This window comes from Lactuca sativa, chromosome 6 (genome assembly GCF_002870075.4).
Source record: "Lactuca sativa cultivar Salinas chromosome 6, Lsat_Salinas_v11, whole genome shotgun sequence".
Classification (NCBI taxonomy): Eukaryota; Viridiplantae; Streptophyta; class Magnoliopsida; order Asterales; family Asteraceae; genus Lactuca; species Lactuca sativa.
In genome coordinates this window covers 69,039,863-69,060,179 of record NC_056628.2, presented here as the reverse complement: position 1 = coordinate 69,060,179, position 20,317 = coordinate 69,039,863, and the positions used below count along the sequence as shown (strand labels likewise).

Genomic DNA, 20,317 nt, shown 5'->3' with positions numbered 1-20,317 from the left:
TTTCGAATTGACCTTGTACCAGGAGCTACCCCCATCGCCAAAGCGCCCTACAGTTTGGCTCCTGCGGAGATGCAAGAGTTATCTGGCCAACTCAGTGAGCTTTTGGATAAAGGATTCATCGGACGCAGTTTCTCACCTTGGGGAGCTCCAGTTCTCTTTGTCAAGAAGAAATACGATACATTCAGGATGTGTATCGACTACAGAGAACTTAACAAGCTAACTGTCAAAAACCGATATCCACTTCCACGAATCGACGACCTATTTGACCAGCTCCAAGGAGCTAGTCACTTCTCAAAGATAGATCTGTGATCTGGATACCACCAACTCAAGGTCCAGGATGAGGATATTCCAAAAACCACCTTCCGAACTCGTTACGGACATTATGAATTTGTTGTAATGCCCTTCGGTCTAACGAATGCTTCGGCCGCATTCATGGACCTAATGAATCGAATCTGCCGACCTTTTCTTGATAATTTCATAATCATTTTCATCGATGATATCCTAGTATATTCCCGAAGCGAAGAAGAACACAGCCAACATCTTCGACAAATCCTGGAAACCCTACGAACCGAAAAGTTGTACGCAAAACTCTCCAAGTGCGAGTTTTGGCTCCGAAGCGTGAACTTTTTGGGACATGTTGTTATTCAGGAAGGAATTCATGTGGATCCTTCTAAAATCCAAGCTATCGAAGGATGGGCAATCCCAACAATACCCACAAAAATTCGTCAATTTCTGGGTCTCGCAGGATATTACAGGAGATTCATCCAAAACTTCTCTAAGACGGCCAAACCGCTTACCATGCTTACACAAAAGGGCGTACCCTTCGTATGGACGGATAAGCAGGAAGCCGCGTTTAAATCGCTGAAGCAAGCACTCTACAGTGCGCCGGTGCTATCACTACCTGAAGGAACGGAAGACTTTATAGTCTACTGCAACGCGTGAAATCAGGGTCTAGGCTGTGTACTCATGCAGCGTGGAAAGGTGATAGCTTACGCGTCCCGACAACTAAAGACACACGAAGTGAATTACACGCACTACAAGAAAACAAACCTTTAATGACGCGCAAACAATGACACGCAGTGATTTACGATACACAAAAGCGGGCGCTCTAAAAATAATGTATTCTCTTCTTAAAATTTGAAGGATAGAGGACACACATTTATGCATGCCCTGAAATTAATGTCAGGACAAAAAAAAATAAAAAACACGGAGGGAACCGGTCGTAAAAAGTGCGTCGTCTAAGTATGTCGTTTTATAATTTTAGTGAAAGGCGCGTTTAAAGGGAAACGAAATCCCTAAAAATTATTAACCCCGCCTGATGCATCTACTCCTTCTCCATCTACTCCTTCGTATGTCGTACCCGAGAAACCCTAATAGTGTGGCTGCCAATCTTTATCCTTTTCTCCATTTTGTCGCCTTCAAGCTCTGAATTAGGGTTTACTTTGGAGATAATTTCAATTTATTTAAACCAAACATCCCAGCTCTTCAACCCTAAATCCACCGCTGCTACTCCGCCTCCTTTCTCCGGGCTCCGCCGCTCTTCGAAGATCGACTCGGCTTCACTCTCCACAATAAAGAAGTTCAATTCTCACATATGTCTCTCCTCTTATTCTACACGACCTTACACCTTCAAAGTGACCAATCACCATGGACAGTACTGAGAAGGTATACACATGCTTTTTCATCTTATTCTGGATCTCGCCTACGATTGAGTGTTCCTAGTCTCGCTCCACCTCCGGTCTACCCAACTCCATCGATCTACTTCCGGTTCCCCTTTTTTAAACCTAGAAGGTGATTTAGGGTTCTATATACCATTTCAAAGTCATCTTATGAAATCAACATTCCCTCAATTTCGATATGATGTAGGTAATACGTGACCAACTACAAGTCTCTCTTTCTTTCTCTCTCCATCACTCTCTCTCTCTCTCTCTCTCTCTCTCTCTCTCTCTTCTATATATACATATACATACTGCGTATTTTTTTTGATAACATCGATCTAATACACAGACTAAACACTAGTAATAGAGGTGAAAGATATTCTAGTTATGGAGCTTCAGATCTTAGAAGGTTTACAGTGGAAGGTACGACCAGTGACATCCAGGTTCGTGTAATGGTAATCTGTAAAATGATTGTTTGATTTTGTACTGTTAATTACGAAAATCTTTAGTCTGGACACAATTTAATAAGAATATTTAACTGACAAGTAATATGCCAAATTAGAACTGTCAATCAATATTGTACATGTATAGATTGTGAGGTTTTTCTGCTTCCCTTATTCTTACTTTTGTGTTTTTTATTATGTTGATCAGAATGAAGTTTCTCGGGCAATTGAGTTGAGGGAAATTGTAACCTCTTTGGGTCCTGCATACTTCAAACGTAGGCAAGCATTGAGCATTAGGCCAGACATTGCCATGGCACTTCTAGAAGAGGCTATGGTGCTAATGCCCTGACTAATGTTGGAACTCTTATCATGCTTTCTTTTCCTTCTCTTTCTTCATTATGGTAATACTTTTAGACATGAAGATTAATTCCATGACTCTTTTTGCTTTCTGTTTTTAGGTGATTATTGGAATCAGAAGAATGATGCACATCGATACATTTTACACTGTCTAACCACACTTCAATGTGTTTCCCAGTGCACTATATACATATCTATCTCAGAGGTGCTATTCTGTCATTTTATCTTTCCTTGTTATTGTAATTATTAGAACTTATTGATGCTTGCTTTGATATATTTTTGATAAAGACTAGAATGCCCTCCTCACCCTCATTATTAAACTTGTTCCATCACGTGTAGTGTAACAAATGCAACCTTAGAGTACCAGAATTCCATCTAACTAAGAAAACCCTTAAGATTCTTTCTTTAATGATCCCAAATATTAGATATTTCACAACTTTTGATAACTTCATCTGATCATCATCCTTTCTGCTTTTATTTCTTATTGTTGAATGGATTTCAATTTCAATCTTTTCTCTTGCTATTGCAGACAGGTCACTTAGCTTACCCGGATCACCTTTAGGACCAGATGCTTATCATGAATATCAAATCTTACTTGTCCAAGATTACAAGGAACTCAAGAAGAAAAACAATCAAAACTCTATACACAAACCTAAGGAGAATCCCATCTTTGAAGATGAAGGGTGGTTGCAGCTTACCCCCATGAAGCTGATACCCCTAAATCCCAACCTTTTTCCAGTTCTAAAGATACTTATGATGGAGGACCTAAATTAATGGCTTATGTTCATCACTTCCCGTTGATTCTATCCCCCTTTTTCACCAAAGTTCTTTGTGATACCATCTGAAGGGTCAATTTTTGAGGCATATTTATCAGGTGATCAAGAGAATTCAATTATTTCAGAGCTCACAACTTCTCCTATAGTAGCAGCCTCACTTGGGCAGGTGTATAAGGGTAGATTAAAGGAAAATGGGGGATTTGGTTGCTGTGAAGGTACAAAGGCCTTATGTACTTGAAACAGTAACTGTTGATTTATTCATCATAAGGAACTTAGGATTGGCTCTTCGATGTTTTCCTTAGGTAATATTTGTCAAAATTCAGCTCCACATAACATGTTCTGTTTTTCTTCATTATCTGAGGCTAGAAAACAAGTACTTAATGTTATTTGACTATTTGTTTCTTTCAATTTACATATATCTTTGGATGTTGTTGGGTTAGTTGATGAATGGGCTGCACGTTTTATTGGTTTTTTCTACTTTTTTTCATTTATATAAATTACAAAATTGGTCCTTCTGCTTTCTGATTTTTACCCACTTTACTCAAGTAGAAACTAGCAAGAGGTGGAAATCTAGGTCGATAATAACACTTCAAAAAAGAAATTGTCATTAAAATCATACATATATTTTGCTTAACCCATTAAGTCGTTCTGTTCAGAATAAGTAGAAACAATCATACATATTTTTCCACATTAAGTAAAAAAACAACCTATAAAATCATTTCCATGTCAGCTTATTATGTTATAAATTTTGTGAGGGTTGCTTTTCTAAAATTGCATTGTTGTACAGATTTCGACCCCCCTGTTTATGGGAAAAAGATTGCAGTTAGTTTAATAGTAGCGATTGTTAGTGGAGGAGTGTTTTTTTTGTATTTTTAATCATACTTATCTTGTGGAGAAAAGGCTTCTTTACGGGTAAAAATGCGAAAGATAGAGGTAAATACCTTTTCTAATATTGTCTGAACGTTTAAATTTGCAAAAAAACTAGTCACAAACCTAATACAACAGATTTTTATTTTATTTATATAACAGAGCTCAAAGGTCTGGATCTGCAAACTGGAATATTCACTCTAAGACAGATAAAAGCTGCAACTAAAAACTTTGATCTGTCAAACAAGCTTGGCAAAGGTGGTTTTGGTGCTGTTTACAAGGTGGTGTCAACTTTCAACTGTCAATTCGTTCAAAGCACAAATTTTATTATTTTTATGTTACTAATAAAATATGTAATATATATAATAGGGTTCATTATCGGATGGGTCAATCATTGCAGTGAAACAACTATCATCAAAGTCCAAACAAGGTGGGACAATAACTGCCTATCCTCAGTTTAAAAAGGTTACAGGCGATGCTGTGATAGGATTCTTAGTTATTTTATAAATCATTAAACTAGAATACGATTTTAATGACAAGATTCTTATTATTGTTGATTTATTAAACACCCGAATTATGTCACCTATTTTGATGTATTGTATTTTGATATTCAATGAAATTGGCTTGTAAGGACCCCCTTTTTTCCTTCTATGGAAGCAAACCCTAAATCTTATTACAGACAATAACACTTCAAAAAAGAAAGTAAACCGAATAATTAAATATATGATACAAACCTTGAACTTGTCAGTGCTCACAAATTCTACATGTTTGCCACCTGCAGATGTGGTACTTGTTAACTTAGGCATGCCAACCAGTTCAAGAACATTTGCAATTTTTGCTCCACCCCATATTGCTGACACAATCACAACAAAACACAACTTAGGTATTTGGTTTCCTCTTTTTGATTTGATAATGTCATTTAAGATGCAAAATCCCTACTTCTGGAATCTCAAATCAACCCTAATTATGAAAACAATCCTGATACATACATGGGATTAATATGTGTCATAATTCATGAATCCTTAGAAAATTGCATTTGACCATTTTTTTGACGTGTATTTGATAGTGTCATTTTCTTTGAATCTTGATAAAAAAAAATACCTTTTTGGAGAATCCTTCTTAAATTATAGCATCAAATCCTACACTTGATCCCTTTGTTTGCTGCGTAATTTGATAATGTAGTTCATTAGCTATGACTAATCCTACAAACACATAGATAAATTTGATTCATGTCCCTTTGTTTACTTGTGTGCCTTTTGCCTTTATAATTGATGATGTAAGATGTAAAATGCCTACTTCTTGAATCTTGAATCAACCCCATATGTGAAAACAACCATTATGTTTTGAAAATATTAACTTTTTCACCTTAGAATGTAAGATCAACCCCATTCCTTGAATCTTGAATATTGAATCAACCCCATTTAAGATGTAAAATCTCTTTATTTCTAATGTGAAATTTAATTTTAAAATTAAAGTTACTGTTTACTAAATACTATTACTAAATACTGTTACTGTTGACAAAAACCAAGTGATTGTTTCTTGTATGGAGAAGAGATGGTCAGATGGAGGAGATTGTATGTCTCAGGGTACCCTTCAAAACTTAATACAAACTCATGACAGCAGAAATTGCAGCTTCTGACAAGAGCAAACTCAGTTTGTGCTTCATGTTTATCTTTAGGGGGGAACGACAATGCAAGGGCGTTCTCATCAAAAAGGTACCCTTCAAAACTTGCTACACCACACTCTACACCTAAAATTGGTCCAAGGGCAACTAATGTTGAATCATCAAATCAAGCAAATGTTGATCATCTAATGTTGTTCTTTAACAGGTGGTTGGAATTGGACCTAAAGTTGGTTGCTGATATAGGAATAGTGGGTGCTCCAAATGCAGGAAAAAACATGTTTTTAAGTGTTATTAGTGTTAGACATGTAGTGTTGTTTGACATGTAATGCTTAGGTAACTTGTTTGACATGTGATATTTTTTTGAAATGAATTATCGTTCTTATGATAATTTCAATCTGTTGTTAAAAAAATATTATTTATAGATTTACTAATTTTCATATTAAATTTGCATTTAATATTTAGTAAATATATAAATAATTTTTTTTAACATTTAAAATTACGATATGCAAAAATGTGTGTCATCTTCATTTATGACATGACCTTTCCTGACAGGGGCTTCCATGATACGCACTGCGTGTCATTAACACGCGCGTTGTAAGGTTACGATGCGCGAATGCGTGTCGTCTTCCTTTATGACGGGGCCTTCCTTGATACGCATTGCGTGTCATAAACGCGCGTTGTAATTGTGCGTCGTAAATGAGCGTCGTAAATGCTCGTCGTCTCTATTTATGACAGGGCCTTCCTTGACGCGCATTTGCGCGTCGTCTGAGCCTTTTACGACGCACAATGAGCGTCATAAAAGGCTGTTTTTCTAGTAGTGATGACCCACGATGTAGAGCTAGGAGCAGTGGTCTTTGCCCTGAAGATTTGGAGACACTACCTGTATGGTACAAAGTGCACTATCTTCACCGACCACAAAAGTCTCCAACACATCTTGAATCAAAAAGAGCTAAATATGAGGCAACGAAGATGGGTCGAACTGCTAAATGACTACGAGTGCGAAATCAAGTACCACCCAGGCAAGGCTAACGTGGTAGCCGATGCCTTGAGTCGAAAAGAATACTCAAATCATCGTGTGAAAACTCTCTCGATAACCATCCAATCCTACCTGACCTCGCAAATCAGAATGGCCCAGTCAGATGCCATGAAGGCGGAAAACAAAACAAGTGAAGCGCTGCGTGGAATGGAGAAGAACTTGGAAGTGAAGGAAGACGGAACATATTACTTCATGAACCGCATATGGGTCCCTAAACTTGGGGGATTCAGAGAGGTATTCATGAACGAAGCCCACAAGACGCGATACTCCATCCATCAGGGTTCAGACAAAATGTACATGGATGTTAAGCAACATTATTGGTGGCCAAATATGAAGGAAGAGATTGCCACTTACGTGAGCAAGTGCCTTACTTGTGCTAAAGTAATTAGTAAAGGTGGAATATCAAAAGCCCTCCGGATTACTACAGCAGCCAGTAATTCTAGAGTGGAAATGGAAAAGGATTACCATGGATTTTGTGACCAAACTACCCAAGTCGACGGATGGTTTGGGCACGATCTGGGTAATAGTTGATAGACTAACGAAATTCGCCCATTTCCTACCAATAAAAGCATCATACAAGATAGAGTGCCTGACAAGAATCTACGTCAAGGAAATTGTGAGACTCCATGGAGTACCGGTATCTATCATCTCAGATAGAGATAGTAGATTTACTTCACGCTTTTGGCAATCGCTTCAGAAAGCTATGGGAACACAACTCGACATGAGCACTGCCTACCACCCACAAACGGATGGTCAAAGCGAGCGAACCATTCAAACACTAGAATATATGCTCCGAGCATGTGTAATAGACTTTAGAAGATCATGGGATACCCACTTGCCTTTGATCGAGTTCTCGTACAACAACAGTTATCACTCGAGTATCAAAGTTGCTCCTTTCGAAGCATTATACGGGCGTAAATGTAGATCACCGTTGTGCTGGGCTGAGGTAGGAGACACCCATCTAGCGAGAGGGCAAACACCAAACAACACCTTAACGGGACCAGAAATTATATGCGAGACGACCGAGAAGATAATTCAGATTAGAGCACGACTGCAATCGTCCTGAGACAGACAAAAGAGCTACGCTGATAAACGACGAAAGCCCTTGGAATTCGAAGTCGGAGATAGGGTGTTACTAAAAGTCTCTCCTTGGAAAGGAGTGATTCGTTTTGGGAAGTAGGGCAAGATGAACCCTCGATACATTGCAACTTTCGAGATTCTTGCCCGAATCGGTCCAGTGGCCTATAGACTGCAACTACTCGCCGAGCTCAGTAGTGTACACCATGTGTTCCACGTCACCAACTTGAAAAAGTGCTTATCCGACGAGACTCTTGGAATTCCTTTAGAGGAGATTGAAATCAATGAGAACCTTCTGTTCATTAAGGATCCAGTTGAAATCATGGACCAAGAGGTGAAGCGTACCAAGCACAACTGCATTCCAATTGTGAAAGTTCGATGGAACGTGAGACGCGGACCAGAATTCACATGGGAACGCGAAGATCAAATGAAGCAGAAATACCCACATCTATTCTCGCATTCTCACATCTAGCTTTCAAAAGAATTTCGGTACAAAATTCCCTCTAACGGGGGGATGATGTCACAACTAGAAATTTTGGTGCCTTGTAACTACAATACCTATAACAACTATGAATCAATAACATGAAAGCATGCATAATGCTTATTCTATAACAACAAAACTTCATCAAATACTTCATAGTAGCACTACAAATGGTCAATAAAGAATTGGAAACCTTTGAAATCCCGGTTTAAGTCCATTTTAGACTAGGATTTCCTTATTGGGCCTAATGGACTAATAAACTTCCAAAGTATCCATCTTGAATCTAGAACTCTCTAATGGGCCCTAATTGGACTCATGTACATGAAACTTAATACTTTTGGGCCTTAGGAGCCCAAAATACACCAGGTTAACTTTAATGGGCCTTAATGGGTCACAACCAATTTAATTTAGTCCTAATAGGTCATAAAAATCATACTTTGATTTATTTGGACCAAAAATCACCTAACTTAACTATAATATGGGCTTAAGGGCAAAAAGCCCAAGTCTTCTCTCTTCCCCTCTCCATTCTCGGCCCAAACCACAAAAGAAAGGAAGGTTTGACTTTTCCTATGCCACCTCATTTTTACATATTGGATCTCCATGCAAAGGTCTCATATTTCCATGCCACTATCCCATCACCTTCTCTCTTCCTCTCTCTCTTGTGCTCTCAGCCGAAACAAGACACACACATACACTCGTAATATTCATCTCCACTCTCTCCAAATCCTCTCAAGAACACTTACACTCCTTCGACAAATTTTCGAGATTAAGGAAGCTTTCAAGAAGATTTTTCCACAAAATGGATGTTATGCATGCATGTGTGTGATTTTATGTGTTTTTGTGATAAAAACATAACCAAAATGGATGTTAACTCGAGATCTATGACATGAGAAAAGAAACAAACATAATCTAAGTTATTTTACACCAATCAAGCCAATAAAAATAGCTTATAAGGTTATGAGAAACATATTCTAGTATAAAACCCATTTTAGGGCTTAAATTGTCAAAAATACAAAAACTTGGGTTAAAAACTGTCAAGTCACGGTTTCTTGAGGGTCAAAAGGGTCAAAACAGTTTCTATAATCATTTTTCTGAATATTAGAAATTTCAAAGGACTTGAAATGCAAAAATTTAGCTTAATGGGCTAAATTTGGGCTTTTCGGCCCAATAAGCCCTTAATTACGAAATTTTGAAAGTTTAAAGGGGCTGAAATGTAACATTCTGCAAAAAAAGGGATAAGAAGTGTAATAAAACTATTTCAAAGGTCAAAAATGCTTTTCAATTTCAAAAAGGACCAAAAATGTAAACTTTTTAGATTTTGGGGTCAAAACTGTAAAAGTTACGAAATATGGGGTCTAACCGAGAAATACCATTCTGGAAGGGCTAAAGCTGTTAACAAAACTAAGTTTGGGTTAAAACTGTCTTTTCAACAAGTTTATGATACAAAAGTGTCAAGAAAATGTTTTAAGGGCTAAAAATGAAATTCTATTATATAAAGGACTAAAAGTGTTATTTTTATAAAAGAAAGATAGTGAAAAGGTCAAAATCATACCTTTAAACAAATTAATTCATTAAGACAAAATACAAGATACCCAACTACCGTCAAAACGGAAAACAAATACACATTCAACACCAAATATCGTTATAAACGAATTGATTCGGTCTCGAATCAATGCAAAACAACAATCGTTAAATCAAAACTGTTCAATAGATACGTGATGACTACAATGAGTAAATCTACAAACTTTGGGCTTATGAGTTTCAAATCATGCTTGTTGGGCCTTGCAAGCCCACCAACATGATCTTTGGGCCCAAAGGGATAACGCTTATATGTTATTGGGCCTTCAATGACCCAATATTTTATAAAAGGACTTTCAATAGCTTTTATGTGCTAGTGGGCCAAAGTGTCCCGTTAGAAAAGCTAGTAAGGTCACAGTAATCACATGCGAGTCGGACCATCGTGTCTTTCGCATCCACGACAGCCTAAGGTACTTACGATAGTAGTGCGACATAATGCTCCCCTTCTCTTCGTTCGTTAAGGCTTACGAGAAATCAAAGTAGACAAAATTAGGACAATATACAATGTGGATTAATCAATATTCATTCGTTAAGACAATACAAAAATCAGTAATCACGAATATATTTCAACAATTGGAAAACATCGGGTTTTCCGGGGAATTCAATACTACTCGTTCGAAATTTAAAAACTATAATACAAAATACCCTTTATATATATGTTTTTGAAATCATTCATACATCAACTTATGGATCTTCACACTTTGATAAACAAAAGTCTTTTCAGAAAATATTGGATTTTCTGGGTTTTACAAACTACACAAATCATTTTATCACAACATTGCTTATGAATTCACCAACATTTCATATGTTGAAGTTTTTCCAAAATAACTTGTATTCTCAGGTAACACGTAAGTGGAAGAGTAATAAGAAGTAATGTTAGATTTTATGTTGTTAAATGTACTCAAACAATTTATGCTATGAATGTGTAATGTTAAAACAATGTACTTGAGGTGAACAATTCCAGTTGTAATATATTCATGCATGGTAACATTTATGTTACGATTCATTTATATTCATTGTGATGATATTCAATTAAAGTCACGTGAGCCCTCAGACGTTTCCGCCGTCTGGTTCGGGGGTGTGACACGGGTCAACTTGATGAGAGGCACGACGATCTTGGAGAAATCCCTGATAAATCTCCGATAATAGCCGGCCAACCCTAGGAAGCTTCTAATCTCGGTGGGTGATCTCGGCACCTCCCATCTCATAACTGCCTCAATCTTGGCCGGATCGACCAATATCCCTTCCTAGTTAACAAAGTGCCCCAAGAACGGGACCTCTCGTAACCAAAAATCACACTTGTCGAATTTGGCAAAGAGCCTCTCCGACCTCAATACCCCGAGAATCTCCCTCAGATGTTCCTCGTGTTACTCTCTAGATCTCGAGTACACCAAGATATCATCAATGAACACGATCACTGACCGATCCAACATCGGCCTGAACACCCTGTTCATGAGATCCATGAACGCTGCCGGTGCATTGGTGAGCCCGAAAGGCATCACCACGAACTCGTAATGCCCATAACGAGTCCTGAACGTCGTCTTCTGGATATCTTCATCCCGAACCCTCATCTGGTGATATACCGACCTCAAATCTATCTTGGAGAACCAAGACGCTCCTTGCAACTGATCAAACAGATCGTCGATCCTCGGTAACGGATAACGGTTCGTGACCGTCAACTTGTTCAACTCCCGGTAATCAATGCACATCCGGTGTGAACCATCCTTTTTCTTGACAAAAAGGATCGGCGCTCCCCAAGGTGAGCTACTCGGTCTAATAAACCCCTTCCCCAGCAGCTCCTGAAGCTACGAGGATAACTCTTGCATCTCTGGTGGTGCAAGGCGGTCGGGCGCCTTGGCGATAGGTGATGCCCCCGGAACCAACTCAATACGAAACTCTACTTGCCTCTTGGGAGGCACACCTGGCAATTCCTCGGGAAAAACATCCGGGAATTTGCACAATATTGGGACCTGATCAACCGAACTCGGCCTCCCAGCGGCCACTCGCGTGTCCATCACATAGGCCACAAACCCACAACATCCCTGCTGTAGACTCTGTCTCGCCCTCGCAGCCGAACAAAATGCTGACTCAGGATGGGTACCCTCGTCGTACACCGTAAGCACTCCCCCACTAGGGTCTCGTATCATCACCAGCTGACTCTCGCAGTCTATAACAGTCCCAAACCGGCTCAACCAATCCATGCCCACTATGACACATACGTCCCCCATCGATATCGGGAACTCCATACCGAAGATCTCAAGTCTACATCCTGAAATCACATCTGTGGCATACATCGCTCGCTCGTTAGCTATAGAGACTCGCAGAGGCCAACTCATCGCCTCTCGTCGGATACTAATGTACTGACTAAATGCCAAAGAAACAAATAACCGACTCGCACCCGAGTCAAATAACACCAAAGCAGGTACATAATTCACAAGAAAAGTACCTACGCATATCATAATATAAGCACAACACTTCATATTTAACATAAATAAATGAAAGAACACATATCAACCATGACATCGGGCGCTGCACGGACCTCTTCCGCTGTCAACTGGAAGGCTCTCCCGCGATCCTTCGGTACCTCGACCTTTGCCGGCCGAACTTCAGTAACCTTAGCAGCAGGTGCAGATCCCTGTGTTGATCCCTGACGCAACTGCGGGCACTCGGCCTTCCGGTGACCCATCTGGTTGCAATGAAAGCATACCATAAATCCCTTGGGGCAATCCTTGGCGATATGCCCCTCCTTGCCACATTTGTAGCAAGCACCAGATCGACAAAAACCATCGTGTCCCTTGCCGCACTTTCCGCAAGTGCGGCCCTTCTAGCCCCCAAATCTTGAATCGGCGGGCTTGGCCCGCTTGGCTGCCGGCTGAGACTGTGTCGGCCGCCGATCCATCCTTTGAGACTCGGCCTCCTCCCTGGCCTGCGTCTCCAACTCAATCTCCCTCTTCCGGGCATTTGCCTGAAGCTTAGCAAATGTCTGGTAAGTCGAGTTCGATACGAACTCCCGGATATCCCTCCTCAAAACGCCCAAATACCGGGTCATGCGTGCCTGCTCGGTGGACACCTGCTCAAGGCAAAACATCGCCCTCTCATGAAACTTCCTGGTAACAACTGTAACAGAATCAGTACCCAGCTTGAGGGTCAAGAACTCTTGAATCAACTGTTCCCTCTCCACCGGGGGAACATACTCGTCTCTGAACATGACGGTGAACCTCTCCCAGGTCACCTTAGAAATCTCTGCTAGAGTGAAGCTCATTGTCACGAACTTCCACCAATCCTTTGCTCCCAATCGGAGCTGGTTCAGAGCGAACCGTACCCTCAAGTGCTCTGGACAACAACACGTGTAGAAACATCCCTCGATATCAGAGATCCACCTCATCGCAGCAATCGGGTCCTGCGTCCCATCGAACTCTGGTGGCTTCGTGTTGCTGAACTCCCAAAACAACAACGAGTCACCTCCCTGAGGTCTAGCAGCAATAGCTGCAGCAGCCGCAGCCTCAGTCACTGCTGCATATCGCTCGTCAAAGGTCTCAATCAATGTGGTCTTGATGTCCCCGAAAATCTCTGGAATCTCCGCCCGGATGGAAGCAGCCACCTCCTCATGAATCAATCGACGGATCTCCTCGTCGCTGACACCACTGCTCCCAAGTGTGTCGTGTCCCAACCACGATGTCTCTGAAATATAACATACAAATATCAGAGACCCGCTCGAGCATACTTGCACTCGATAACACATTCCTACTTGTTCCCTAGTACCCAAAGGATTCTTACTTGGACTGCGTACTGATACGGTGCCTTCGGTAGTACGGGCCCTTATACTACCACTCACACCGCATCAGTATTCATCCCAAGTCCTCCTCCTTGGATCCCATATCACAAGTGCTTCGACATCTCATTAGCATAGGCTACCCTTTGGTAGATCTCTCATGAGCTCCTCGCTGCTACCTATTCACTCTCAAGCATCACATAGCTGCAAAATCCCTCCTAAGCTAAGGCATCACAAAATCAGGCCACTCTAGTCCTAGTATGAATACCTAGCCAACTCTAGCATGCATATCTTATCATAATCATATCACATAACACATAATGTAAGGGTATTTTAGGAAATCACCGTTCGGGCGCTGGCTGATCGTACACACTGCTCCGTTCTGTCTTCTTCAAAACCTTTTACTCTTTTAGAAAAATTGTTTATTTTATGAAAAACTTTCTCAATTCCTCAGTTTGAGTTCAGATTCATCCGAAGATGCGCCTGAATCCCTCAAACCAAGGCTCTGATACCAACTTGTAATGACGTAAATTTTTAAAACAATTTTTCACATTCAAAACACACTTTCATTCATAATAGTTATAAAAATATCATTTGTGTCACATATCAATCCATAACATTGCATCCCAAGATCAAAACATATCCATATCCATCGGTGTGTGTACAAGTCAAGCCAACGCCTTCCCGCGATCGTCGCTAGTACCTGAAACACATAACACAACACTGTAAGCATAAACACTTAGTGAGTTCCCAAAAATACCACATACCACACATACACCTTTCCAGGCCATACTCTGTGGGATCTTCCGATCCAAGTGTCTCAGGGGACTTCCGTCCCGCACTCTGGTAGACCTTTCGGTCCTACCCGTATCGACCTTCCGGTCCGTACCCTCTTGACCTTCCGGTCCTTATCATACATAACATACATAACACGTAAATGCCATCTTAACCTTACAGTCCTCATCATACATAACATACATAGCACATACATAGCACATACATATCACATAACCGCATATAACACATACATCATATCATACAAGACCTTCTGGTCACACATAGGTACCCTTCCAGGTATAGTATAGTGACAAGACTCACCTCGGTATCTCGGATAAACCCGAACTCTGTGAATCAGGTCTAGCCTCCGCCTAATCATAACAAACACTTCACATTAATACATTTCCCTAAGGCTAGACTCCTTCCTTTCCTATCATTCTCAGGAGGGTAAAAGACCATTTTACCCCTCTCATGGCTTAATTACCCTAAAGTTGACCAAACCCTAAAAGTTAACAAAAGTCAACCCTCCGGGTTACGTTGCGCGTACCAAGCATGTACGCTGGGCGTACCGGGTGCCTCCACAGAATCGGGGTGCACGACCCCTTACGCTGCGCGTACTGGGATTACACCCATCGTAAGTCCCAGTTTAGCTACTTTATGGATTTTGGTCTTAAACGGTTAAGCCACTTCTCCAACTTCCAGATCTGACTCCCTCAGAACCTCTTATTCCATAAAGTCGGAACCTTTAAGCCTTTGCATGGCTGTAAAGGCCCTTACACCCTCAAAACACCTTTCCTCTTTCCATATTAAGTCCATATCTCATGCATGACTCAACATCCACGACCAAGATTGGATTTTTATGAGCTTTCATCACATAATACACTGGGAAAGGCCAGATCTAAGCTTATGGAGACCCTTTGCACAAAAAGTCTCCACCTTTACCAAAAACCCTAAAAACGGGTCCATAAACAAAACTCATGAAATGCAAGGAAAGCTTTGAGCTTTTTACCTCAAAAAGGAGCTCCAACCTCTATAGAACTCGGATCTACTCTTGCTCTCCAACTTCTAGCTCCAACAATGGCTTCCTCTTCTCCTTCTTCACCTTAAGAAGGCACCTTCAAGCTTAAGAACACACACACACAAGCTCAAAATGGGTTTTCTGCTCTCTTAGGGCTCACTCAATGAAGTATGGTGGCTGGGGGTAAAGGACTTAACATTCCTTTTATAGTGCACAAGCCATAATTAGGGTTTGCATCTGAGCGCATTACTCCCAGCGTAACCCTGGGTACGCCCAGCATACCCAAGTGAGTCCGCGTCCAAAATAAGCGCGCGAGAACGCGCGGTGTACACCTGATTACGCCTAGCATAATCGTAAGTCCAATGCTCAACTTAAGCGACTTATCTTGACAATTTGCAAAAGTAGAGGGGTTATAAAGCTTACCTGAGTTTCAGGATGTTACACATACCGTAGCCACACGAGGAGAGTACAACCTTTGAATGTATGTCGACAGTGTGTTCCCGAGCCGACTGCAGACTTCTTTGAAGCAACTTCGGATCACCAATTGCACAAAATAGTGCATATTATTCGAAGTATAGACCACAACTTTCCGATTAAGAGGAAGAATGAATGATTGTCTTGTAGAGGTTCGAGATTGATTTAATGAAATCAAGGGGATTAAGGTGAGGATTTGCCGGGTTCAATAAGGTGTGTATCAGGGAGCCCATAATGATTAAGCAATTTAGCATTGACGAATGTGAGTGTTTTCAATTCATCATTGTTCACTGATCTTGGTGATGACGATGAACAATAACAGTTGAGATGGAGTATTTTTTTATCCTTTTGTTCATAAACACCGATGAAGATCTCATAATCATTGATGGTATTTGGCAACAAAGTGTTAATAGGGAAGAGAAAGGGGGGTAAGGAAGATGATGAGGAGAAGTCGGCATCGATTGAAAGAAGAAGAGGGCAAAGCCGTATAGAAACGTTTAAGTTTTCTTTTGTCTTTTTTTTCATTTTTTTTAATTTATATTATTATTATAATTAAGTGACCCCTTATAAGGGGTTAAGGGACGATTTCAACAGGTCACATTCTACTTTATTCCCTTAATGTACAAAAATAATAATTTAGTGACCTCTTAAAACAAACATGATAAGTTGGTTGGGCTAATATGACATTTTCCCTTTATATTGTCACACCCCAAAACCTGAACGGCGGAATCGTTCGGGGGTGGAGGACGTCATGTATAGTATCACAACAATGCAAAGTAGTAAACAAGCAAAAACATAATCCATTGCATTAATAATATAATTTCATACAAGTGTGTTCTGTCAAGTTATATAGACACCAAAAAAGTACATCCAAATAAAAGAGGAGTCTTGAATAAGCTCCATCTTCTCAAAAACCTGGCACTAGTACCTGTCTACTGGTGACCTAAAAATACAAGTTATCTTGAAAGAGTTTATCAACTTTAAAGCTGGTGAGATCATAAGTATATTAGTGTCTGAGTTTGTATGTGTCACACCCCAAAACCGATGGCGGAAACGTTCCAGGGCGGAGGACGTCATGTAAAGTATCACAATCAATGTACATAGTAAGCGTAGTAAACACAACCATTACAATATATAGAAGTATTTACATTTGTTTGAAAGTAAATTTATAGATGATTATAGATATACACAACCAAAATGAACAAAAGTAAACACGAGACTTCTATGCGGTCCATCTTCTCCAAAAGATCGCGAGGTACCTGTCTAACGTGGACCTGAGAATACAAGCAGTTTTGAAAATATCAGCATAAAGCTGGTGAGTTCATAAGCGGTTTGTTTTTGAAAATGAACAAGTTTCCTTTGGTTTTCTAAAAAAGTTGCTATCCAAGAAAATCCCATATTTTCTTATTAGTAAGGTTTAGTTATCCGTTTGTTACACAATCTGGTCATGAACAGTTCCGTTATCCCAGGAATAACCCTTATTTTCCTAAAAGTTTGTGGTCGATTATCCATACACGAATGTCGAATATCTATTATACTTAACAAGAATTTTATATTTTTGAAACTCTAATTTCGCTCAGAGGAATATATTAATAGACGTATTTTCGAAACTCTGGTTTTACTCAGAGGCGGATATTAGACGAATTTTCGAAGCTCTGGAGACACTCATAGATGTACATTAACTGCATTTTCGAAGCTCCGGTGACATCCAAAGGCGTAAATTTCGAAGCTCTAGTGACACTCAAAGAAGTACATTAACTATATTTTCGAAGCTCTAGTGACATCTAAAGGCGTATAATACTAGACGTAAATTTCGAAGCTCTAGTGGCACTCAAAGAAGCACATTAACTGTATTTTCGAAGCTATAGTGACATCTAAAGGCATATAATATTAGTAATAATCCTGTTTTATACTTAGCATGATTTCTTCATAAATTATAAAAATATAACCTAAATTATAACATTTTATAATGAGTTTAGCAATTAGTTTGAAAACTAACTCTGCAAGTCAAACGGTTGGTTAAAACGGTTTCCAGTGTTAAAAGCATATGGAAAATGAAACATTACAATCAAAATAATAAGTTTGAGTACAAGATATTATTGTACTTTTGCTTTGTACTCCCCCCTGAAAACATTGAAAACACGGAAAAAGTGTAGGGGTATGAACTCACTGGACGAGAAATGTGTCGTTTGGATGCTAAGTGTCAGTTCGGGGCTTGAACACGCGCGAGGTTCCTATGTAATTTGAAGAGATACATAATTGTATCTAATTAGACTTTGAACTACCAAATAAGTAAGACAATACACTCCAAGACGCGAAAACACTTTATTCCAAGTGTTAGGAGTGATCCGGGTAGCACGTAAGGATATGTAGGGCCTAGATAAGGAGTTTACTCTTCAAGAGTAAGCCCTTAGGGGTGTTTATGGTCCAAAGACCATATCCCCATGATTTTACAGCCGTAAAATCATGGGTGGTGTGTTCTTGGATGTTTAAAGGTCTTACAATGCACAAAGGAAGGTTCTAGGGTTGATTCCATGGCTTAGGAAGTGATCGGGACTTGAATTGACCTTGGAAAAGGAGTTTACGGTTCTTGAATGTCACTTGGGGAGTTTAATATCGTAAACACATGAGTTTACGTCCGTAAACTCATGTTTGTCCATGAAGCATGTGTTTTGGTGGTTGTAGGTTAAACATACAAGGTTCTAGACGCAAATCTAAGCCATACAAGGTGTAAAGGGCACTTAAACACCCTTTGGAGGAGTTTACGGTTTTAGGAGATGTTCCCAAACCGTAAAATCAAGTGTGACACATTTGTATATGTTTTGGTGCATCTCATGAAGGAATATAAGGTTCTAGGCACTCATGGAAGCTTTTGGAGGTGTTTAAGGGGCAATGTAACTCCTTAAAAGGTGTTTATGGTCCTTGAAGATGTGTTTATGGTCCAAGAATATTCTTGGGCCGTAAACTCATGTTTACTACCCAAATGATATGATTTTGGTGTTCAAATCTCGTACATGCAAGTCCTTAAGCCATATCTAAGCACTAGAAGGGACTTGGAAGGGTTTTGGGGCTTCAAAACCCCTTTAAGGGAGTTTACGGTTTTGGGAGATGTTCCCAAACCTTAAACACTTGTTCTTGAGTGTTTTGGGTAGTTTAAACATAGATTTGCAAGCTAAACAAGTTAAACAACAAGGTAGGGTAGATTTACTTACGATTTTGGAAGCTTGAAGAGCTGTTTTTGGATCAAACTCGAGTTTTAGAGAGAGAGTAGAGAGAGAAAGTTATGAGGTGGTGGTAAAAAGCTAAAATGAAATTCACTCATCCTTTATATAAGGCTTGAGTTTGTGGCCCGGTGGAAATCTACCCGATACCGACGTTAAACGGGGTTTATGGTCGTACTCGATTTAATTGTCATCATTACGACTTAGTCGTAACTAAAATTTTCCAAATAAATAACAAGGGTATTTTTACGTGTTTCTAATGGGTTTAGACACTCATGAGGTCATAATAAAAGTCCCACTTTCATTAATTTAAACCAAAAGTTAACGGAAAAATTGGAAATACGAACGGTTTTATTAACGGGAACGGGTTACAGTGACGGAATAACTTACGGGTTGTCACAATATGAAAGCATTTGTAAGATGTTTGTAAGATGTAATGTATAAGTTTTGTAAAGTTTGTAATTATTTGAACACTCCTAGAAAACCCTATGTTTCCTACTAAAAGTAGCCTTCTACCAAGGCATCTAGTAACTGTGTGTGTCTCTTGTAAGAGTATGTATTTTCCCAAATCCGACTATCATTAACCAAAAATATATTTTTTACATTACCGTGCATCGTGTGAATGTTCACAAAGTGAATGTAATGGGAAAAAATATTATAGTACTGTAGTGTTGTATTAAGTAACTACTGTTGTACTAACTACCTTAAACCAATTGTTATTTAAAGTACCATGTGATTGGCCTGTACCCTGCTACCGACTCAATAGTAAAACGCCGATGTAAGACGCCGTAAGAAATGACATTTGGCACCCATAGACTTGCAAGTCCCACTGTAGCGAGCAGCAATGTGTAGGATAGTCAATCCAGTATAGATCTATACACAAACTCATACGCTCCCCAATTAAGGAGATTCTAGATACAAAAACGGTCATGGCAGGTAGTGTCATGCCCCTTTTAGTGGCTCACATAACTGTATTAATGTATATGTAATGTAAGTGCTAGCTGTATTGTGTGTTCTTTCTCTGTCTAGCCTGTATGTTTTGTTTCTCATCATAGTATCTATTGTTAGTTTCTCGTCATAGTATCTATTATTAGTTTCTCGTCATAGTATCTATTGTTTGTTATTGACTCATGTATGAACTGACTCATTGTATGTTTC

General features: G+C 39.7%; 1 long non-coding RNA gene across 3 annotated transcripts; it reads left to right on the top strand.

Annotated features, from left to right (window-relative positions):
• Positions 1-1,319: 1,319 nt before the first annotated feature.
• LOC111877490 (uncharacterized) lies at positions 1,320-6,071 on the top strand. Of its 3 annotated transcripts, none has more exons than XR_006184273.1 (11): positions 1,320-1,862; positions 2,008-2,101; positions 2,310-2,455; positions 2,560-2,663; positions 2,988-3,536; positions 4,022-4,167; positions 4,264-4,382; positions 4,471-4,531; positions 4,883-4,984; positions 5,631-5,816; positions 5,931-6,071. It is a non-coding gene; the product is annotated as an uncharacterized LOC111877490 (long non-coding RNA). The 3 variants fall into 3 exon arrangements; XR_006184271.1 differs by having other exon boundaries at positions 1,320-1,866; XR_002845432.2 differs by having other exon boundaries at positions 1,320-2,101.
• Positions 6,072-20,317: the final 14,246 nt, after the last annotated feature.